General features: G+C 43.9%; 1 protein-coding gene across 5 annotated transcripts in view; it reads left to right on the plus strand.

Moving 5' to 3' along the window:
* Positions 1–20,684, plus strand: part of NFATC1 (nuclear factor of activated T cells 1) — a 108,898-nt gene that overhangs the window by 19,963 nt on the left and 68,251 nt on the right. The window lies entirely within an intron of this gene.

The following is a 20,684-nucleotide window of genomic DNA, read 5'->3' on the forward strand; positions in this document are numbered from 1 at the left end:
CTGTTCAGTTCCTAAAGCCCTTCCAGCTGCTCTGGAAAGCATCTGAGGTCTGAATCTAGTCTCATGAATTCAACCAAGTTCTTCAGTTACTGTGTATAAAGCATTTAATTTAATAACACTTTAAACTGACCCTTAATTCATTTATATGACTAGTCTCATTCATTTTTAAAGGACTTTGCTCAGGAGTGGGAAGAAAAAGATTTAGTTGTTTAAAAACAAAAGAAGAAAAAGTAGTGGGAGAGTGTGGGACAGAGTGCCTGTCCCTCTTCAGCTGCTGCTTTCTTACCCAGCACTTGAACTTCCAGTGTTGTCTGTCAGGGTTGTGACCCTCTGTGCAGTGGAGCCCAGGTTTTGTCACTGCCCAGGCATCACAGGATCCATGGGTGCCAGGGCACTGCCGCCGTGCTCACACTGCTTGGGTCTGTGCCACGAGCCTTCTGGTAGGAGCAATGGCTTGTTGAAAGCCCGGATGGCTCAAGATGATGTACGGACTACACGTGCAGGGCTCGTGCGTGTTTGCTTATTTGGTGTAAAAGCCTGTTAGCAAACACATCGTTAGAAGGAAGGATGGGAGGCTGAGATGACACTGGTCAGAGAATGCTGCTGCAGAATGCGTGTGTGCTGCTGTGGCAGCTGGAAAAAGAAAGTGAGGGGAGTTGTCAGCAGCAAACACAGCTCGCTCTTTAGCTCTGCCAGAACTCGTCAGTGACATAGGATTATGGAAGTCATCTGCGGGAAGTTGAAAGGTTTTAACAGAGCATTTGTGGATGATATTAAAGAGGGGCTTGTGGCAGACATTCGTGATGACAATTAATGCCTACTCTGTTTGTGGCTTGATGCAAGGAAATGCAAATGGGGAGGCAATCAATTTGCAATGGCCAACTTGGCGTCTAAAGTTTCTGATGTGCTTTTTGGAAAGACCGAATGTGATGCCAACATTTAATTGGACTAAATGTGTCCAGACATTTCCCCTCTCTTTCCCTGTCCTGGTCTGTCAGGAGTGAGCATACTGCTTCCAAACACAAACAAGTGTCAGAAAAGAGGAGAGGAAGCTATGGAAGGGCATGAAGGGAGAGGGGAGGAAGCAGACAATCCCGGCCCTGTCAATTGTCTCTACTGGTTTAATAAAGATCAGCGTATTTTTCAGTCTTTTTATTATGGCTTGGACATCCTTTTCTTCGGAAAGAACAGAAAAATAAAGGGGGCCAGAAAAAGCTGCCCCATGCTGACATTGCCATCATGGCCGGTTACCTGAGGAAATGCATAAAAGCTTCTGACTTAGACCAAAGATGGATGGATGTATTAAAAGTACTTCCAAAAAGAGAGGAAGTACTTATAAATAATTTTTAGAAGAGAAATAGTAAGTACTTATAATTAAAAAGTACCTGAAAAACAAAAGTGTGTATAAATAAATTCAGGAGGAGGAAATCTAGGGACTAACTTCTGATAAATTAGTGACTGACAAAACCTGTAAAATGCAGCTCTGAACCAACATATTTCCAGATGGTGCAGCTATTTGAGTTAGGTTTGATTCATCCCCCTATATTATAAGAAAGGAGCCTAAGTTTTTGAAGTTCAAACCCAGAGGTAAGCTCCAACAGAATCTGAGTGTCTTCAGGTGAGAGATTTTACATCAAGCTTTCTCCTCTAATATTTCTGGTGTTTTCCATTGTGTTGACTCAGGGAAACCTCTCATAAAACTGCTCTTACCCCTTGCTCTACCCTTTTCGTGTTATTTTTTTTTTTAGCCATGTGGACAACCAGAATTTCTTATGTTGGTACTTTGGGGAAACTTCCTTCAGTTCTGCTGTGTGTGTTGAAGCTCTTCCCCTTTATCTTCAACAAGAAGAGAATGTGGAAGGGATCTTTCTTTTTTCTCTCTTTTTCTCTTCAAACCCCCTCTTACTGACATCTTGCTTCCCAAACCAGGAGATGTTCTCACACTAATATCTCCACAAATCTGTGGGGCTTACTAAGGAAGAGGAGAAATAAATCCAAAAAGAATCCACTGTTTATGGTATGGTTCCCAAGCAAAACTGCCAGGAGGTTGCTCTCTCTGCAGCCAGAGCATGTTTATCTGGTTTTTTCCAGACACCATTAGCTTTCTTGCTGCTGCTCCATCTCTTCTCTTCTTGAGGGAGATGGAATGTCTGAGGATCAAACATGGAATGTTTCTGAGGCAAACGTGCTGGAGGAGGGCAGTGGTGGCGTAGGAGGGCAGGAGTCTCTCGTGGGTGTGACATGAAGCTCAGGGTTGGAGACCAATTTTTTCCTTGGCTCTACTGGCTCCTCCAGACTGGTGATTCTTTCTTCTGTAAAGCTGGATAGGGCCACATGTAAAGCTGAAGACCTGACACTGTGTGGAAGGCCACCGGTGTATGAGATTACCTTTCTCTCCCAAACCTGAGCATGGGAAAGGACAGGCAGTGCTGAGCATGGCAGGCTGCCGGAGGGATACAGACTGACCTATGGAAGGGGCAAGCCTGACAGGTGCTGGTGGCTGCCTGTGGCAGCAGAGTCTTGTCCTGGCACAGTGCTGGAAGGCACCACTTGCTCCTTGTCATCTCTGCATCGTCTTCATGGGACTTGCTCAATGGAAGCTCTTGTAAGCCATCTCCCAGGCGTATTTCATGCCAGCAGGATTTCCTGTGGATTTCCTTCTGTGGAATGGCTGCGCCCTCCCTTCTGCACTTAGGAATGATATTATTTGCAGAGCTTCAGGTTGCCTGTGAAGGCTCATGAGGCCCGTAGTGCAATATTCGTCTCTCTCGCATTTTGCCTTTGCCTGTTTGGGTGTTTGGCTGCCATGGCAGCTCCGAGCTATCACTGTTCCCGATTGCTAAACGTTTGGAGAGTGGGACGAGCAGGCGCGCCTAGCGAGCTAAAAATGCCGCAGAAGATTGGCAAGCGAGTGGTGCTGGGGAGCGGTGCTGGTGAGCTCACGGCTGGCACTGACTTTTCTCATCCCTTGGCTCGGGGAAGTATTTTGCGAGTTGCTGTTGCCTTTGGTGATTGCAGACAGGAGTACTCCCACCTCTGAGTCAAAACAGGGATGGTGCCCCAGCTGGCATCAGGCATTGTGAAGCTGCAGGCTGTGTCAGGTGAGGCTTAAACCTGGGACCACTCTGGGGAGTGAAATCCTGTCAGTACACATCCTGGTGGCACCTCTCCCTTCACAAGAGTTCGTGGCTAGTGGGAGGATGTTTTGAATGAAGCAAGATGAAGTGAATAGGGGCCTTAGGACGCCCACAGCATTACATGACTGCAGCCATATTTTAAACAAGGTGAACTTAATTCAAGGGGGTTACATCCAGAACATCTTAAAAATGCCCTCCATTTGGACCTGTCTCCCATTCTTCATTTTGAGAGGGGTGGTGAGGAGTTACACAAGGTGGGAATTGCATTCCATGCATTCCATGATGGCTCTGTTTCAGCTGCAGGTAAGTAATACAGCAGATAAATTTTGGGCTCCCTGGGGAGGGATGGCACCAGATTATAAGTATATGGTCTGTAGATATTCTAATTAATAACTCATCTTTGGAGTAAGTCAAGCACTCTGACTGCCTGAGATGGAATTTTTACAAGCAGGGTGCGGTGTATCTGTGAGATAAAATCCAAATACTCAGGAATGTTTAATTAAAGGGTATGATGTACTCCCATAGGAGATTGTACTCAATGGTGAAAGAAAATATTCAAATGCACGGAGTAGCCTAGTAAGCACTTTCAAAGGCCATGATTATGATTAAGTTTTTTGACAGAAAATATGCCCGGAATTCTCCTTAAGATCACTCTTGTCGTAGATAAATTGGTTAGAAGAAGGGAAGCAAAGGAGTTGCAGGGGTTTTCCTTTTTTATCTAGGTAACCAATACTATCCAGAATTTGTTTTCCTCTTTGAAAATTAAGTTAACACTGAAGATAGAGTGGATGCTGCCTTGCCTTTCACTGTATCACTTTGCAGTGAGGTGGTAAAGGTTGTGCATGGCTCCTGTGCTCCAATACGAAATTTGATCTGAGCCTGTTAACGGCTGAATAGTCTAAACTCCTTCATTTTATAGGCAAAACACAACAATTTGTCTGATGATTTACATAGTCAAAATGCAGTCTGTGCCAGGAGATTTGTTTGCAAGAGTCATCTGTATTATTTCTTGACAAGATCTCAAGTAGGCACTTAGGGCCTGATTTTCCAAAGGCCTTGAGGCATGTGTTGGGATTTTTAAATCCCCTTATGACTAACAAGTGTCAGACTCCTCTCTAAAGCAATTGTTGCCGTGGTATTTTTTATACATCTCCACATCACCATAATTAGGCACCAACATGCCCCTGAGCTGTTTGTGCACCTCAGTAACATATGGAGCATGTTATTGTTTGCTTCTCATGGATCGGTTGGTTTTTTTGCTGTTGGATAACAAGCTCAAGGTCCTGGTCCAGGTGCTGGCCCCTGCAGATATCGGTCAGTCCTTTCATTTTCAGACCCATGAGCATTGAATACCTTTTGCAAACTCCTCAGGGAATAGAAAGCCTCATCCATCAAAGCACTGTAACTTCAGAGGGCATCAGAGTTTGATACAGAACTTCTCATGCACCGGGCTTCACAAATACTTAACAGCATGAGGTAAGAGGGTTGTGCAATAACCAGAAGGCAAGATGAGAAAAAGAGAGAAATGAAGATCTAAGGACTGGAAAGAGGTGTTCACCATTGATGACAGGAAGAAGATGAAGGTATAAGGAAGCCCAGAGGATGGCTCTTCCAGACAGAGTTGGGCAAGTCCTTTGCAGCAATGCTCTGATGCAAGGGTGACCTCATGGTTACGTTTTTAGACTTCTCATATACTTGCAGTGCGTGCATACGTGCTTCTCTTGGTAGGGGTCCCCCAGTGCTACAAGTTTTAAACAACAGAACTGCCACCATTGCTGGGTGAGTCAAGGGGAAGGAAAAAACAGTCCCTCGTGGGTCCAGCTCATGGCCGTCTGACATCTAACCAGGAAGAGTGGATGTGGAAAAAATCGTGTTAGCTGCTTTCCCCTTCCCTCTCCGAGTCTATCAGAGCAGAGTAGGGGCCATGTTCTTGTTAGTAAGCAGTGATTCAACTCGTCATGCCGCAGTGGACTTCCTCTCTGTGCTGTTCTTAACTACTTTTGAGAAGAAGGCAGCATCACCTTTTTGTTCAGATGGAAATATAATCCTTTCTTATGGTGGGCTTATAAAGACATTGGCAAGCACCTGTTAGCCAGGTTGCAAGTAATAGCACAAAGCCATGCAATCACACAACAAACCAGACAGGGAGCCTACACTTTATAGCCTGTTTTAGACAGCCGGTACTTCTTAAGAATAAATTTAGCCTGAATGGCTTTCTCACTTCTTGCATCTGTATAGTTAAAGCTAAACCTCAAACTAGCAGACACATAATCAAAACTGAAAAGTACAACGATTTGGCAGATGTTTTAAGGCTGCTATTGCTTCTATAAATCCAGCAAATGGAATGAAGCACATTGAAAGCTCTTCATCACTTGTTTTGTTTTGTTTTGTTTTGCTTTTGTTAGGAGAGCGTATTTTGGGAAGGGAGGAGTTTCTCTTTTTGGTGTTTTGTGTGAAGTTGGTCCCACAGAGTAGCTCCACAAGCACAACCGTAACTTTAGCTTATGGCCTCCCTGAGGAGGGGTAAGTCCAGAAGGGAGCCATCGTGGAAAGTGTGCTGCTGTCAGGCGGAGAAGATTTCGTGACCTTGAAAATGCAACTTCAGCTCTGATTTATGAGCCATCCTGGGGACAGGCTTCTTCTGTTTGGTGCAACAGCCCTTTCCAAATGAAAAACGAAGTTTCCATCAGCCAGCACTTGGGGGATGCACTCTGCTCTCTGCTGTTAAAAACGATACCTCGCCCACGCTCAGTATGATGGACGCTGCAGTACATATCCCGGCTGTTAGGAGGCTGAGATATTCAATCTGGCTCTGGCTTTCCAGCCTGAAGGCTTTAGCCCTAGGATTGCCTTCAGTTTGGACTCACTGACTGCAGGCAAAGCAGAAGTTGGTGATGGCCTTGAGGGAGGAGGAGATGGAAAGCATTCCTACTCCTCCACTGGTGCCGTCTCCATTCTGTTGTGAAAGAGGATGATATAACGGCTCTTGACTTTCCTTTTTCTTGGCCTCTCCCAGTTTACTTTCTTCCTTGTTCTTTGAGACAAGGGAGTCAGTGGCATTGCTCTTGCTGTGTGGGGTATCTTCTAGTTGTCCTCTGCTGGCAGTTGATTAGGCAAAGACCTTCTAGGTTAGGGAGGAAGCAGAGGAGTCGTCTTTCTCTCCAGCACTGCTCACAGAGCCATCCTTTCTGCTTCTCCTGTCAGGTTGGTTTTGGTTACCAGCAGCATACACACCCTGAGTGTCTAGGAACAACGTGATGGAAGTCTGTGCAAGGTCAAAAAAGACAGAACATAAATGTAATAGTCTTCTCTGATTCCTCGTTTTCATTTTCTCAGGTCTCATGATGCATCCTTTTACTTGGTGCACTGCTTGCATTGTGGACAGTTTATTCTGCAGAGTTTTTCTTTGTCTAAAAGGGCAATTCATCATTATTTTGAAAGTATACCTCCAAAGTGTGTATTGCTGCTCTCAAGGGAGGAATCAGGACTCATCCTTGACTGTTTGAGTGCAATGCTTTTTTTTGCCCCTTCCATTCTTTTTGCACTGTGCTTAATATTGCATCACTCCTGCTAAAAGTTGCAGATGTGGTGTCTCTTGCTCTGTTTGTTTCTGAATTTTCTTTCTAGAAGTTGCCATTCCCCTTTCCCACAAGAGATCTGGTAGGTCCCAATCAAGATAAGAATTCCCCTAGCCTTGTTTTTTCTACATACCTGAATAGAGTTTAAATGTGTCTGTAGGCCTGATCAGTATCTGTCATTGGGTGGTGTTCAGTGAAGAGGGAAACAAAAAAATGAATATACTCAGCAGCTGAAATAGGTGATTTCTTTGCAGTGGGGTACTAGGAAAATACCTGCCCAAGCCACAGTAGCCTGGCAAAAGGCATTCGTAATACTGCTAGGGAGTCTGCTGTGAATGTGCTTCTGGAGCTAAATATTCCCAGTTCCTTTCCTCTGTCAAGATCTTTAGAGCTCAGGACCCTATAGTATGATCTGTTGTCTCATATATTTCTTTTTAGAAAAATATTCGAAAGAAAAAGTTCAGCTTAAATGGTACAAGAAGAGAAAAAAACATCAACCAGTGACATTCTTGAGGGTTTGGGCACATTTGAAAGCTTAAAATGTGGTCATCGTGTAAAACCCAAAAACTGGCAATTGCTTAATTCATGCTCTAATACATCTTTGTCTTTTGGAAACATCTTTCCAATGCCTGAGTTATTCATGTTAAAAAACGGCTCCTGCATCTGCATAGTGATGGATCTCTCGCAAGGACTATTGATGGTGTTGGGGGTGGGGATTCCCAGTAAATCTGTGGTAGAAGCACCCCTACACTAAAAATGCATGCATCAGGGGGAACACCTAGAAATTATGAGTCACAGGATCAGAAGGCAGAGAAGAAGCTGCTTTTCAGGGAGCTTCAGGTGATACGTGAGGCTGTGGTCTGGGCATGAACCACAGTTGTCACTTGACTTAGTTTTGGTTGCAGTTGAGAAGACCTACACCAAAGTTACCAACCAGCAAATCTGCTCCAGACTTGTCAGATTATTGCACATGTGCCCAAAAACTGAAATGAAACACAGTTAAAATTAAAATGCAGCTTTACCAGAAGCCAGATGCTTCATTATAAGCTGAGCTAACCTACCTGCCAAATACTGCTAACCTGCATGAGGCAGGTGATTAATTTTTTACAAGTCTGCTTTGGCAACTAGACATCTGTCCTCTATTCCTAAAAGTAATATCTCAGGGCAAAGGTGGTTTTTTTTTTTCTTGGTACTCTGAATTACATAAAACATACATCATGAAAATTATATTGCCTGCATTCTGTATGAAGACATACTGGGGGCCAGTTCAAATTTCAGATCCCTTTCACACCAGCCTAACTCCACTGGAATTTCTGGTTTTATACTTTCTAATTTTTATATTCAAGAAGAGTAAAAAATTACATCTGTAACATACCTTGTGATCTGGAATTTCAGTATATGTGGTTGTAATATAGATTTTCCATTTTAATTAGTCATTATTTCAGCTAACGGGCTGAATCAGTGGAAAATATGGTGTCAAATTACTCAGTTGCTCTCTTGAAGTATGTTGCAGCTTTCATTATGAGCAGGGGTTTGTAATTTCTTTCCTTGTGAAGAATAGCTCAAGATCTTCTTTGATACGTGCCGTGAAAGGGGGATGATCCATTACAGCATCTGCTGTGTACATACACATAAGTAAAATTTGTTGCGGGCTGTCAGTTCAGTGAAATCAAATAAACTTTCTCCTCCCTCCACATGTTCAAGAAATAATTTAGCAGGAGTTGCCTCTTTTCACTGAAACAGTTTAAACATGCTAGTGATCAATTTACTTGCACGTGGTAAAAATAATATAGGTTACAGACAGATTTGTAATACAGTTTTTAAACACCTGTTTTTAATGTTTCAGTACCCAGTAAAGTGGAGGAACTCCTGCTTTTGGTTTGCATGCAGACGTTATGTACATTGGGATTTAAAAGTCTGCTGCGTAGGTTTCAAATGCAGCCCTGCTCAAAGCAGTAAACACTTGCAGGCGCAGAGTGGGTACGTTTTGGGGAGTTGGAGACACTGGAGTCCTCTTCAGCGAGTTATTCTCTTTGGGGCACTGGTAACATGGTGTTAGGACCAAGTGTGAATCCTGGAGAAAACCAGTAGTCCTCACCAGAAAGAGAACTGCTCCCTTGCCACTTGCAGTCCTACTCATGTAAAAATATTGCTGGTCCCGTTCTGTGTAATGTAAGGGAGAAGAAATGTAAGAGACTGAGCAAAGCGATCTTCAGAGAAACAGAGCACTTAATCATAAAGTGGGATTAAATGTTGAATATGCACATCAGTTTTCTACCAAGAAAGAATACGTTGATTAACTGGCAATTAATTGTGCACTGTATTGTCTCTCAGGTTACTTGGCTACAAAATCTGGATTAAAACACTTTCGCTGCCTTGTGCGGGTGTTACAAGGGATTGGGTGTCAGGCGTGAGCATGTGGGGCTGCCAGCTGCCTGAAAATAGCATGATAAAGGAGAGCAAGTTGCAGTAGCTGCATTCTGTTCCTGCAGACCTCTGTGCTGCTTTTCAGGAAATCTAAGTTTTCCCTCTTAAAAATCTGACGCACTGGGCATCTGTTGCAGGTTCCCCATATGTTGCTGCTTCCTTCTGATGGTTTTCAGGTGAATGCTGCTAACTGGGCTCTCCTTTTTCTCTACCTCTGTCTTTGGTCCCTTTGATTTTGGGATCCCTTAGGATGACTGCATCTTCTTTTGTTCTACCACCCTTTTGCCTGTCCACATCTAATGGCCGTGAAGTCTCTGTGTCTCTGACGCTTTTACTGGATGTCTTGATAGCAAGTCAGGCATGATGATACTGGAGCCAAGCTTTCCATCCCTGTCCAAGATCTTCCCATTACTTTCTTCTGTCTTTGGGCAAACTGTACGTTTCTTCATGTAATTTGGGTCTATAATTTAGACTGTTCACTGAAGTGTGCTATATTTAGCTGATTCCTGTCCCTGTGCCCGCATCAAAACAGCAGTATCAGCATATCGTGCATGTTCTGCACAGGACATGGTTGCCCATACTGACTGTATTTAATAAGACTCACGTTCCCGTCCCCTCGGCTCTCTGCCCGTGAAAGGACAGCGGCTAGCTTTCAAGAAGCCCGCAGCATATCGTGACTGCACAAATAGATAAATAGCTAGAAGGGAGCAGGTTGGGGGAGAGATCACGTTTCGTTTCTGGAGAGTTGCTCAGAGCTGAGCTGTGCGTGAAGCCTGAGTGCAGCTCAGGCACAGAGGGTTAGTCCCAAGTTTTCATCCCTGTCTTAGCGTCTTCACCTGAGGCAGCTGCTTCGTTAAGCACTACAAGGAGAGAGAGACCTGGGTGTGAGATGGTTGCGACGTGTCAGGATTAAGAAGCTGGAGAAGGGCTTGCACGATGCTGCCTGGCTTGCCAGCGGCCAGGACTACCAGCGCCTCGGCTCTCCTGCGTGTGCACGCGGGGATGTAACGCTTCGCTTCTGAGTGCAGGGCAGAAAAGGGATGCAGGTGCCTGTTTGGGATGAGCTGGACTGTTGCCAAAGTGAGCTCCCATGCACAGGGTGGCATACTGGATGCGGCCGTGGGGCGAAGGCGTGGACGCTGCGTGGGTGCTGCCAGCAGCGTGCCTGGGGCAGCACACAGCTCCGGGGCCAGTGAGGGGCTGAGCTCCTGCTGCCACCCCCTTTCCCTGCATATCCTGGCCTGACGTGTTGTTGTTGTGATTGCTATGGAAATAATTTCAATATGTTTTATACTTCTGAGATGCTGTGTCTATCGTTGTTTGGCTGGAAAGCTGCTTGACTGGTTTTGGAGGGTGGCTGTAAATGCACAAACACTAGCTGATTTTTTTTTTTTTTTATGGTGGAAAGTAGGAGATTCACAGCATGGTTTTAATTAGAATTGCTCATTTAGTCTTTCACTGCAGTGTGTTCTTTAGTTGAAAGATAATTTAATTTTCTTTGTTTTGGAAGATTTTCGTGCTTGTCTGTGTGAAACGTCTGTATTTACTGTGCCTCATTGTGCTTTGTGCATAGCTTTGATTATGAGATGGTCAAAAACAAAATTTCCCTGGTCTGTATTATTTTCTACCTGCTGTAGCTTTTAATACGGTCTTGCTGGTATATATGTACCAAGTACCTGCATTTCTAGGACAAAAACACCAAAGAAAATTGGCAAAAAATGCAGGGTTAGATTTAGCCATAAAATTCTCATTGACTTGAACAGGAGTAGCATGACTTAAAGTTGAGAAGTACTGAAGAAGTGTGACTGGTGTGGGTCAGCCTGCTTTTTGTCTTGGAGAAGTCCACAGAAGATACTATCTGTTGAAAAAAAGGCAAATCCCCCCCAAAATCTTGCCACTTCTATCAGAACTCTGTATTAAGATCTTGCAACAGCTCCTGTACTGTGGGAGAGTATTTGATCTGATTGAAACACAGTGGAATGTGGAGCAGTCTGGTTTATATGTACAACGTTTAGATAGTGCCTGTCGTATCAGAATAAAAAAAAGCTACATAAAATATATAAGTCTCTCTCCGGAGTTAAAGGAATTCATAAAATGGCTTGGCATGTGATATATATATTAAATATGTTATAGATTGTGTTTATTAATCAGTCATCCTTAATAATCCTGAAATAATTTTGTAAATGGCTTTCAAATTAATTTCCAGCCTCTTCTTTTGAAGACAGCAATGATGTTGTTTTCATTATGTGGGCCTTACGTATTGTAGCTCTTATTCTGCAGTAATAGAATATTTCTTAATACAGACTTGGATATTGCTACTGAATGCAGGTTATAGAGTATTATTGACCACAAAATGGCATACGGTTGTAGAATTTGACACAAACTCCACCCAGCTGCAAACATGAGTTTCCAGGGACAAACAAATTTAGACCACAACTTGCCAGCACATGTGCTAGCATCTAGGTACACAAGCAATCTCAAGCACATGTCCTGAATACATCAAAGCCTCATCTCCTAATCCCTCCCGGTTGTGAGGAAAACCTTAAAATATGTGAACTGGCATAGCCCCACTGTTGGCTGCAAGAGCCCTCGTTGAGATGGAGGCAGCTTGGAGAGGTTTTGCAAAGAACAAGGCAGTGCAATGGGCTATGGCTCTGCTGTTTTGCTAGCATAAATGAACCCCCTGAAACTCTTAGCCCAAATAGATTTTACAGGGGAAGTTGCTCTAATCACAGGGCAGCATTAACCAAGAATCCTAGCTGTAATAGCAGATGTTTGTAGGAAAATGGCCTGGTGAGAAAATAATTCTTTTTCCTCCAGTTTGAGTAAAAATAGAGGAAAAATGTGATGAAATTTGGCCTTTAGTTTCTCCAATTATTAGCAAATTCTCTTCTCTATTTTTGTAGTAGAAAAAGGTATGTAATAGATGTTTGAATTTAATATTAAAATAGTCATTAGGAGGAATAGGGCTCAGGATTGTATTTTTATTATGATTTTAATGTGCAGTCCAATTTTGAAACAATGGAAACAGCAAGGCCATTGAAACTGCACGTGGTGCTGTTCCAGAATTTCCTTTCTGCTCCAGAGAAGAGGTCGGGAGCACTCCTGGGCCTAGGGGGGCTGCTACGGTCTTTGCAGGGAAATGAGCTGCTGTTTTGTGCCTCCCTTCTTCTGAGGGAAGGAGGGGTGATTATTCCCATCAAAGGCACAGGGAGGGAGGCTGTGGAGGGAGCTGGTGAAGTGTCTGCCTCCCAGCTGTGACCATATTCTGCCCACCCTGTGCTGAGGCTGATTCTAGGACCAGAGTACAGGTCCCCAGTGTCAGGGTGGAGAAGCCAAAGCATAGAATTTAAGCTGTGGCTTGGTGGAGCTGCCTTTGACCTTTCCCTCTGGGAGGGAAAAGAACTGCAAAGTATCACCATTCAAGTCAATGAGCTCTGGGTGACTGCCCAGACCAAAACGCCTCATGAACTGCAGAGCATTTTGTCTGTAGTGGGCTCTGCCATTGCAGGGGGCTCACAAGATCTCTGCTCCGTGTCTCTTTGGGAGAAGCACAACTTGACCTCTCTTGCAGCACTGCCCTGAGTTTGTGGGACACTCATGCTTTGAACTGTGGTCTGGGCAGGTGGCAGGGGCATGTCTATGTTTTAGGGTTTATTAGATGTCTGCACCTGATTTAATTGCCTTAGTTTCTCTCTGTAATCAGGGAAAGGCTTGTCAGTATAGAGAGCTATTAATTTTATTCTGATGTGAACATCTGAAGCAGCCTGGGTAAGTCACACCTTCAGAGTGCCTGTCTCATTTTGCTGGCTGTGACGGCAGCCGAGGTGACTAGACCCTGTTGTTGTCCAGCCTGTACGTGTTAAAAGTTATGTGTCATGAATCACCTGGCTTTTCCCTTTTTCTTTTGACTTAATATATTGTGTGCAACTATTTGCAACTGTACTCAACAGGCTTTAAGATCTTACCAGTTTGCCAAGACTCAGATGTACTTCTTAGGCTGCATACCCAGGTAAGGCTTGAGTGTGACTGGGGCGAGCAGCGTCTTTAAAGAGCTTGGCATTCCTGTCTCTGGCTTAGAACTTGACCCGTACTAGAGCCTCATGTTTGAAGTCAGCAGGTTGATAGAGATGTTGTCTTGATTTACGTGTGAAAACACAGGTCCTGGTCACCATCACCTCCTCATCATATCTCCCTTGAAAGGAGAAAGTGTTACCCTCAGCATCTGCCTCAATTCCCAGCCGTACACTGCAGTCCTGCTCCACTGACTGGAGCAAGGCATCATCCATTTGCAGCAGCAGATAAGGCACTCTGTAAAGCTTTTATTGGCAAGTTCTGCTGTTAATATTTTCAACATTTTATTTGGCTGTCTTATTGGCATTAAACAGAGTTGTGGTATTAGCTTGTCAGTATTCTAGTCAGAAATTCTAGTGCAACAGCTGTTGCTAAATAATGTTACTCAACGTGACAATATTTAGAATGACTGACTGAAAATAGTCCCTATATGTTGAGAAAGTTTATCTAGGAGACTTTCATGCTTATTTTATTTACTTGCTGTTGGAGATCACAGGCTTTTCAGTTCATTGTAGCCCTTGTGGCAGAGCAGTTCGTGTTATGCTTGTTGGTCAGAGTCTGGTCTGTTCCATCTGTTTGGGGTTTTATTTGGTCAAAAAAAGTGACATCAACTAACAGCATCATGCTTGTTCTTAAACAACTCACAGTGTGGAATCCAGTCTCCCTGGATTTTTCATAGTTTAGTCAGACCGTCCTGGAGGTCAAAACATTGAATCTGAGCTATAACATATACCTGACCTATTTTTGTTGCTGCATTAAGATGCTTTCCATGGAAGCATGTTCTCAGATAAAACTGCAGCGTAATCGGAGCTGTGGGACCAGGTGCATCAAAGGTGGCTTGGGGAAGGAGAGTTGGACCTGAAGTGTGTAGAGTCCTGGCAAAGGCCACTGCCCCTTTCTGCTCTTATACAGGAGTCACAAATGTTTATGAATCTTGTTCATATCACAACAACATGCGCAACATGAAACAACAGAAGTGGAACCTGGCTTGAAGAACATACACATGCAGACAGCACTTCTCTGACTCCAAAGAGCATTAATCTCCTTTATTCCCCAAGGAATGCGAGTGTAAATTGTACAAGGATTGGAAACAGAGGGGCTAGAATTGGTGTGTTTTCCTCATGAAGAAAGGGTTACCCAGCCACATGGCACTGTGGTTACTGGCTTTTGTTTTATAAGGAGGCTGAAGCACAAATTGATTAAATATAAAGCAGTCTGGAAATACGTAAGAAGTTGTTACAAATCTCTCTTCTGCTCAAATCAAGTGATGTATCTCTCATAAAACAAAAACTGTGGCAGAGCTGAAGAGGGAACCCAGTCTATGCCCAGTTCATTGCTACTTCATCCAAGACAGTTTTATAAAATGCCTTAATATACTTTCCTTCTTTTAATTCATTCCTACATTAAAAAAAACCCAATCAAAAATGGACAGAAGTACTGTGAAATTTGGAACCCATTGGTATTCGTGTGACTTGCAGAAGAAGCGAGGAGGTTTATTTCAGACCTTCAGACAATCTCCCTTCACTCTCCCTCCTTTCCCCAAACACAGAAAACCGTCAGGGCTTGACTCATGGACTGTCTGATTATAATAAGTCTCACTTGGGACATACAGCTTTATAGCGGGCTAGTGCACTACGTGCTTTGTCTGTCTCCATCATTGAGTTTTCAGTTCCTGCTCTGTGCTGTGGCCTTTGACTCCGATGGCTAATTAAATAGCAAAATGTCTCACATAAGATTTTTTCGTCTTTTTAAACGAGTTCTTGGCAAATCGGAGAAATTAAGAATTGGAAGTGTATTTATAGTAATTTTCATGGCAACAGAACAGTAAGTGCAATATTCGTATTATGAATATGGCTCAGTATTTATAGCTCTCCAAATATTTACAGAGATAAAGCCTTTAAACATAGCCCCAGCTTTCTGTCTTCAGTAGCAGTTTAAATAAATGTCATTTGGATAGGAGTTAAAATTTAGGGGAAAGGCAGCCATTTCTAGTCTCACTGGTGCCTCTGAACCCCAAAGGCTTTTTGCCTGGAACTGTGTTGCCCCAGTCCCATGTGAACCAGTGTTCGTCTTGATGTGCACCTCGGAAGCATTGACCCTGAATCAGATAATCCCTGAGGGGCACACTGTTGTCCTCAGATTTGCAAGGGTGAGAATTCAAAGTCACGCAGCTACTGAAGCACTAGTGAGCCACCAGGTCAAAACGTGGCATTGAGGGAGGGTGTGTCTCAGGCTTGGAGAAGTCACTGATGTTGGCAGTGGCGCTCCACCATGACTGGGATGGGCACCGGTGAAGGGCATCGTGCCCATCCCACTTGTGCTGACGGCACTCAACACACGCCCGAGGATCCCAGGCCAGGCTGTGCTCACCCACAAACGGGAGCGTGCTGGGTGCGAGCGATGCGTCAGCGGCGTGACGAAAGGCAGGTTCACAAGTACAAGCTTGCCAGGGGTATCTGCCTAAGAATATGTAATAAATTCCTTTTACAGCGCTCTTGTGCTTTTTTTTTAACTCATACACGGCCACGGATATGACTGTCCAAATTGAAAGCTGTTACGGATGCTGAGGGCAAATGTTGGAGTAGAAACTAAGTAAAGTGAGGGGTTGGGTAGTTTCAGGGAGGGCACTATTGTGTTGGACTTATTCCCAGACTCGGAATTTTAATCCTTGGAGCGTGGTGAGGCAACAAGGATTAGGAGAAGGACATTTCTTCTGTCTTGTGGTAGAAGATGTCATGAAAGCAGTAATGATTTCCTTGTGTCGCAGGGAATAAGGTACCCAGGACCTACAAATTCATTCTGTTAGTAACTCCTTTTCTTTTGGGCATTCCCCTTGTGAGTCTAATAGTTTTAGGAGGAGTGTGACTTGGGTTGGTTACTAGGTATGCATATTTTTGAGGAGGAAAATCCTTCCCAGAAATAGGGAGCAGCATCTTACAGCTGTTTAGACAAGGAGATTTCATGGCTGTGCAGAGAGCCAGCGGCCACGAAGGCTGTTTTTCCCTGGATAGAGACTGAAATTACTTGTGAGCCAGTGACTGAGTGTACAGCGTCTCTGTTACATTAAGATTAATAATTCCTTAGCGTATTTGCAGCTGGAAGTTTTATATAGATCTTTATTCATCATGATGTGAACAGCTGCTCTTTTGCTGCACTGTTGAGTTAAGGTCCAAGTGGCAGCACTAGAAAGTGCCACATAAAACACACTCCTGCTGTTTCCATTCACTTTTCTCCCATCCAGCCCTCGCCCTCACCCCAGACTTGGCCTTTTGCAGGAGCAAATTTTTATTTGTTCTTATTTTTAAAATCTTATTTTTATTTGTGGACCAGCTCTGACTACATTTGGATCTTTAAAACAGGGTTTGAGCGAATCCAAGGAAAATCAGTTTTAGAAAGGAAAAATAAATCCTGAAAGTAGCACAAAAAAACTGTAGGAATTCCTGTTGCAGTTTTACTTGAAATAAGGGAAGGACTAAGGAGTAGTACTCTGTTTAGTCACACAGAGCGTAATTTATTCACTTTTTTTGCTTAACTGTATCAGATAAAGTTCAGCAAAATCTTATCACAGCCAGAGAATCACCTCAGCTCCTAAGGTGGTGTTTTCGGTTTGGTTGGGTTTTGGGGGTTTGTTTTGTTTTGCTGTGTTTTGTTTTTTATTCCAAAGTCTATCTGTTCTGCTGTTTTGAGTAAGTTGCTCCTCTTTTTTTGGCTTGTGCTCTCTCAGGAGCATCCAAGCTGCCCAAGTTTAGCACCTCCATTTTGAATACACACTGACAAGGAGTCTGGAACTGAGCTTTGCACCTCATCCAAAAACCATCACCCCGTATTGCTTGCTTGGTTGCTGGCAAAGAGAAGAGGTTCCTTATCACCCTGGTCAGGATGATGTGCCTCTCTCAGTCCTCAGGTACACAACAGCCTTCTGGGCCAGAGATCTAAAAAGCACAAGGAGCACGTGGGTGGTATGGCGGTGACTGAAACATGTACTCCTGGAGTGTGTGAGGTTGAAGTTGGAGAGAAACAGCTTGAAAGAGACAGGGATGCTGCAACACTCCAAACCAAGACACACATATCAGTGGTTCATCAGTGCTCGGTGCATGCTGCCTGTCTGATTGAATTACCACTGCCAGGTTTGCTTGCTCATTGCCCTGTGGGGTCCTGCATCTCCAGACTGGAGGCTGCCAGCCCCTGCCCCAACCCTGCTCTGTAGCAGAGCATACAGCTGCCTGTTGGTGCCCTGCCACTGCCCTGCAGCATGTAGAGCACCCCTAGATCTGCAGGAGGACTGCCCAGCTTCCTTCTTAAGCGGAGGAGCTGAGGGGGAGTTTGAACTGATTCCATAAACCATATCCTGTGGCACCTGGTGTTCAGCCCTTGAATTTTGGAGAGGAGGTGGAGAGGAGAGCCTCCGCAGCCCTCTGCCTCAAGACATCTGAGGTGTGTTTTTTCCTCAGGCCTCCCCTAGCAGAGGAATTCAGTGCCAAAACGTATCGGAATAGGTGGAGGGAATTTTGCAATGAGGAGGGCAATCTTTTCCTTACTTTTTTTCCCCAGAAGCATAGGTTGCTGGCTCCTTGAGCCTTCAGCAGCAGGTCCCTGGGCATTTTCAGCCCAGGGGCATGATGACAGGGCAGTCCAGGGGCTGCCCAGGCGAAGGTCAGGCAGGATCTCTGCAGTGTACACGAGAATAGATGCCCGTGTCTCCTGACCTCACCCTCTTTGCCTGCGCTTCACATGACAGTCATTGCCTGCAAGATCAACTTTTCCCTCTTGCTGTTTAAACCCATGATGCAGTGGCTCACGTCTTTGAGTGCTTCTACGTGGGAGCTATAAGTAAATTCTTTTTCTTGAAAATCAGATTGATGACCCAATTTTTATGCATGCTTGGTGCTCACAGCTGAAATCAATACCCAAAATGTTTGTGCACTTTCTTTGTAGTTTAAACAGCTTGATCTTCAATTTGGTTTTAAAAAATCAGGATACTGAGCACTCGCTGATGGTATTTTATTGAGTCTGTATATTAGATACACTTTTAAAACATGACCATTTGTTTCATTTTCTCATTCATCATGTGCAGTTACTGTAACAGAAGAAAAAGACCTGCTGTTTGAGAAAGTTAGCAATAAAGCTGTTTGTTGTGTACCTCCCTAATCTCTAGCTTAAAGAGACAAGCAGCAATTACATAAAAATTACCGCTATTTTATAGATTTTTTTCTTGTTTGAGCTTTTTTAGAAAGCATGAGAATTACATTCCAACACATTGATAGGGAAAAAGGGGAAAGAAACCCTCTTTCCCCAGTCGGGGTAGTTAGTCTCACTAATGGTTCTCTCCAGACTGACTGAGATATTCCTTAACAGTTCTGGAAATGCAAATGGGACAGACAGATGTGTAAGGCATTGCTAAGCATAAACACTGCAGTACCTGCTGCAAGCAGTATGGCCATAAATTACATGGTATGATAAGAAAATGTAGATATTGTTCTTAATATTTTTAGAGGCTTAAATGGGTGTATTTACTTGTTGTCTTTATTATATGCCAAACATACAAAGAACAGTCACACACATTTCTAGAGGTATTGCTGATACAGAAGTTACCTATGGGGTTTTTGGCACATCATTATCATTAAGAACGCAGCCCCTGGTAGCCTCGAGTCTCAAGCACAAGCTGCTGATTAGCTTTGAGGGTGAATACTAAATCCCTGGTTGTGCCCTGCCTTTGTTATTAGTGGAAGCTCTGCCCTGAATGCATTGGGGCAAGGCTAAGCCCTAAATTATTCCATAATGAGTATTTAACATATTTACAGAAATATCCCGTATCTGGAGGAATGCACCACTGTAGGGTTTTTGCAGGAAGTACACTTGAAGGCTATTACATAGTGTAGCTCCATTTTTTCCTGACTGATGTCATGGGTGGTGCAGATGGTGTACCTGGCTGGTGTGTCCTGTGAGAACAGGACCATTCTTTCGGTGGCATCCAGGAGCCTCTCTAGGCACAGAGGGCTCCTTGTTATGACAGGTAGCTTTCTGAGCATTTCAACAGATGCTTCAGCATGCCAAAAGCATAAAGCACTTGGAAGGGAGCATGCAGAATATTTCAGCTGCGTTTCTTAAAATAAATGCTGTGGCTTAAATAATAGAAATTTTCCTCACAGACTGTAGAATAACCACTGAAGCCAAAATAGCGTTTGAGTTATTGGATGTGACATTTGCAAAAATTCCTCAGAATTTGGTAACTATAGCAAGGTTTGGGGAGGTTTTGCTTTTTTTTTTTTTCCTAGTCCTTGTGTTGAGGTGAAACATCTCACCTCTTTCTGCTCATCGTTTTTCAAGTCTGTTTAATTCCGATTACCAGCTTTAATAGATATGCACCAGGCAAACATTTGGAATCCAGGCAGGCTGGGTGTGCTCACGTCTGTGATAGACCTGAGGTTATCATGGCTGGAGGACTGAATTGGATAGTACCTCGTAGTCGCCTGATGGCTGCGAGGGGTGACAGCCGTGTTTCCTTCACACTTTGCTGACTACCAGAGGAAGATGCCTGGTGTTCATTGCCATGGAACTGGACACACAGAAACACCCAGCCCCAGCACCCGGTGCGTAACGCATCTCCTCAGGGAAAGGCTGGGGTTTGCTTTGGCACCCTGTGCCGAGATGAGCAGCAGTCTATTGGTGAGAATCAAGACGTGTTGGTGGGAGCTGGCGTTGGGAAAGCGATGACAGAGAGGTGTAGGAATCCCAGGGAAAGCTTGATGCGGTGGCACAGTCGCCCAGCCTTTCCCTCGCTCTTGTGTAAGATGATGTAGGGTGAGGAAGAGCTTGACTGCAGTCGGTCCTGTTCTGGTGTTAATTACCAGTGACTGCATCACTTCTGATAGAATTAGAGGAGTATATAATAGGCCCACAATTAAGATCTGATTTTGATCTTAGCAGCTTCAGACAGTATAAATGCAAATATCGTCTGAGACCAGTTCAAAATATTTTTAAGAGTATTACTCAAAAAGGAAAAGGACAGATAATAAGTGATTGGTCAGAACAAGACAATGTGACCTACTTTAGTTTCAACACCAAACAAACTGACCACAGAAGTCTTATCTGCATACTTAAGTTTTTCCTGCATCTTTCCTTTGTACCGAATCAGGTGACTGCTGTATCACGGCCTTTATTTCGGAAGGAAAACTCACTCAAAAACATTCTGCTCCTGATCCTATTTTCCAAGTAATTCCTTTTCCACTTTCACGGCAGGGGAAAGTACAGATCTTTCCACTTGGATCTATGTATTGCCAAGCAAAGCATGCTTGGTAGGAAAGACACATCCTTTATTATGAATGCCTTAGCCGAGAGCACCTTTGTCACCCATACTCAGCCGCTGAGTTATTAAGAGCTTTGGACTGTGTTACACAGAGAAAAAGATAAAAATAGGGTGTCTGACGCACGCATCCCATGTTGCACGCCAGGAAACTGAATCGCTATA

The sequence above is a fragment of the Myiozetetes cayanensis genome, unplaced genomic scaffold (genome assembly GCF_022539395.1).
Source record: "Myiozetetes cayanensis isolate MyiCay16 unplaced genomic scaffold, myiCay2020 scf1, whole genome shotgun sequence".
In the NCBI taxonomy this organism is placed as follows: Eukaryota; Metazoa; Chordata; class Aves; order Passeriformes; family Tyrannidae; genus Myiozetetes; species Myiozetetes cayanensis.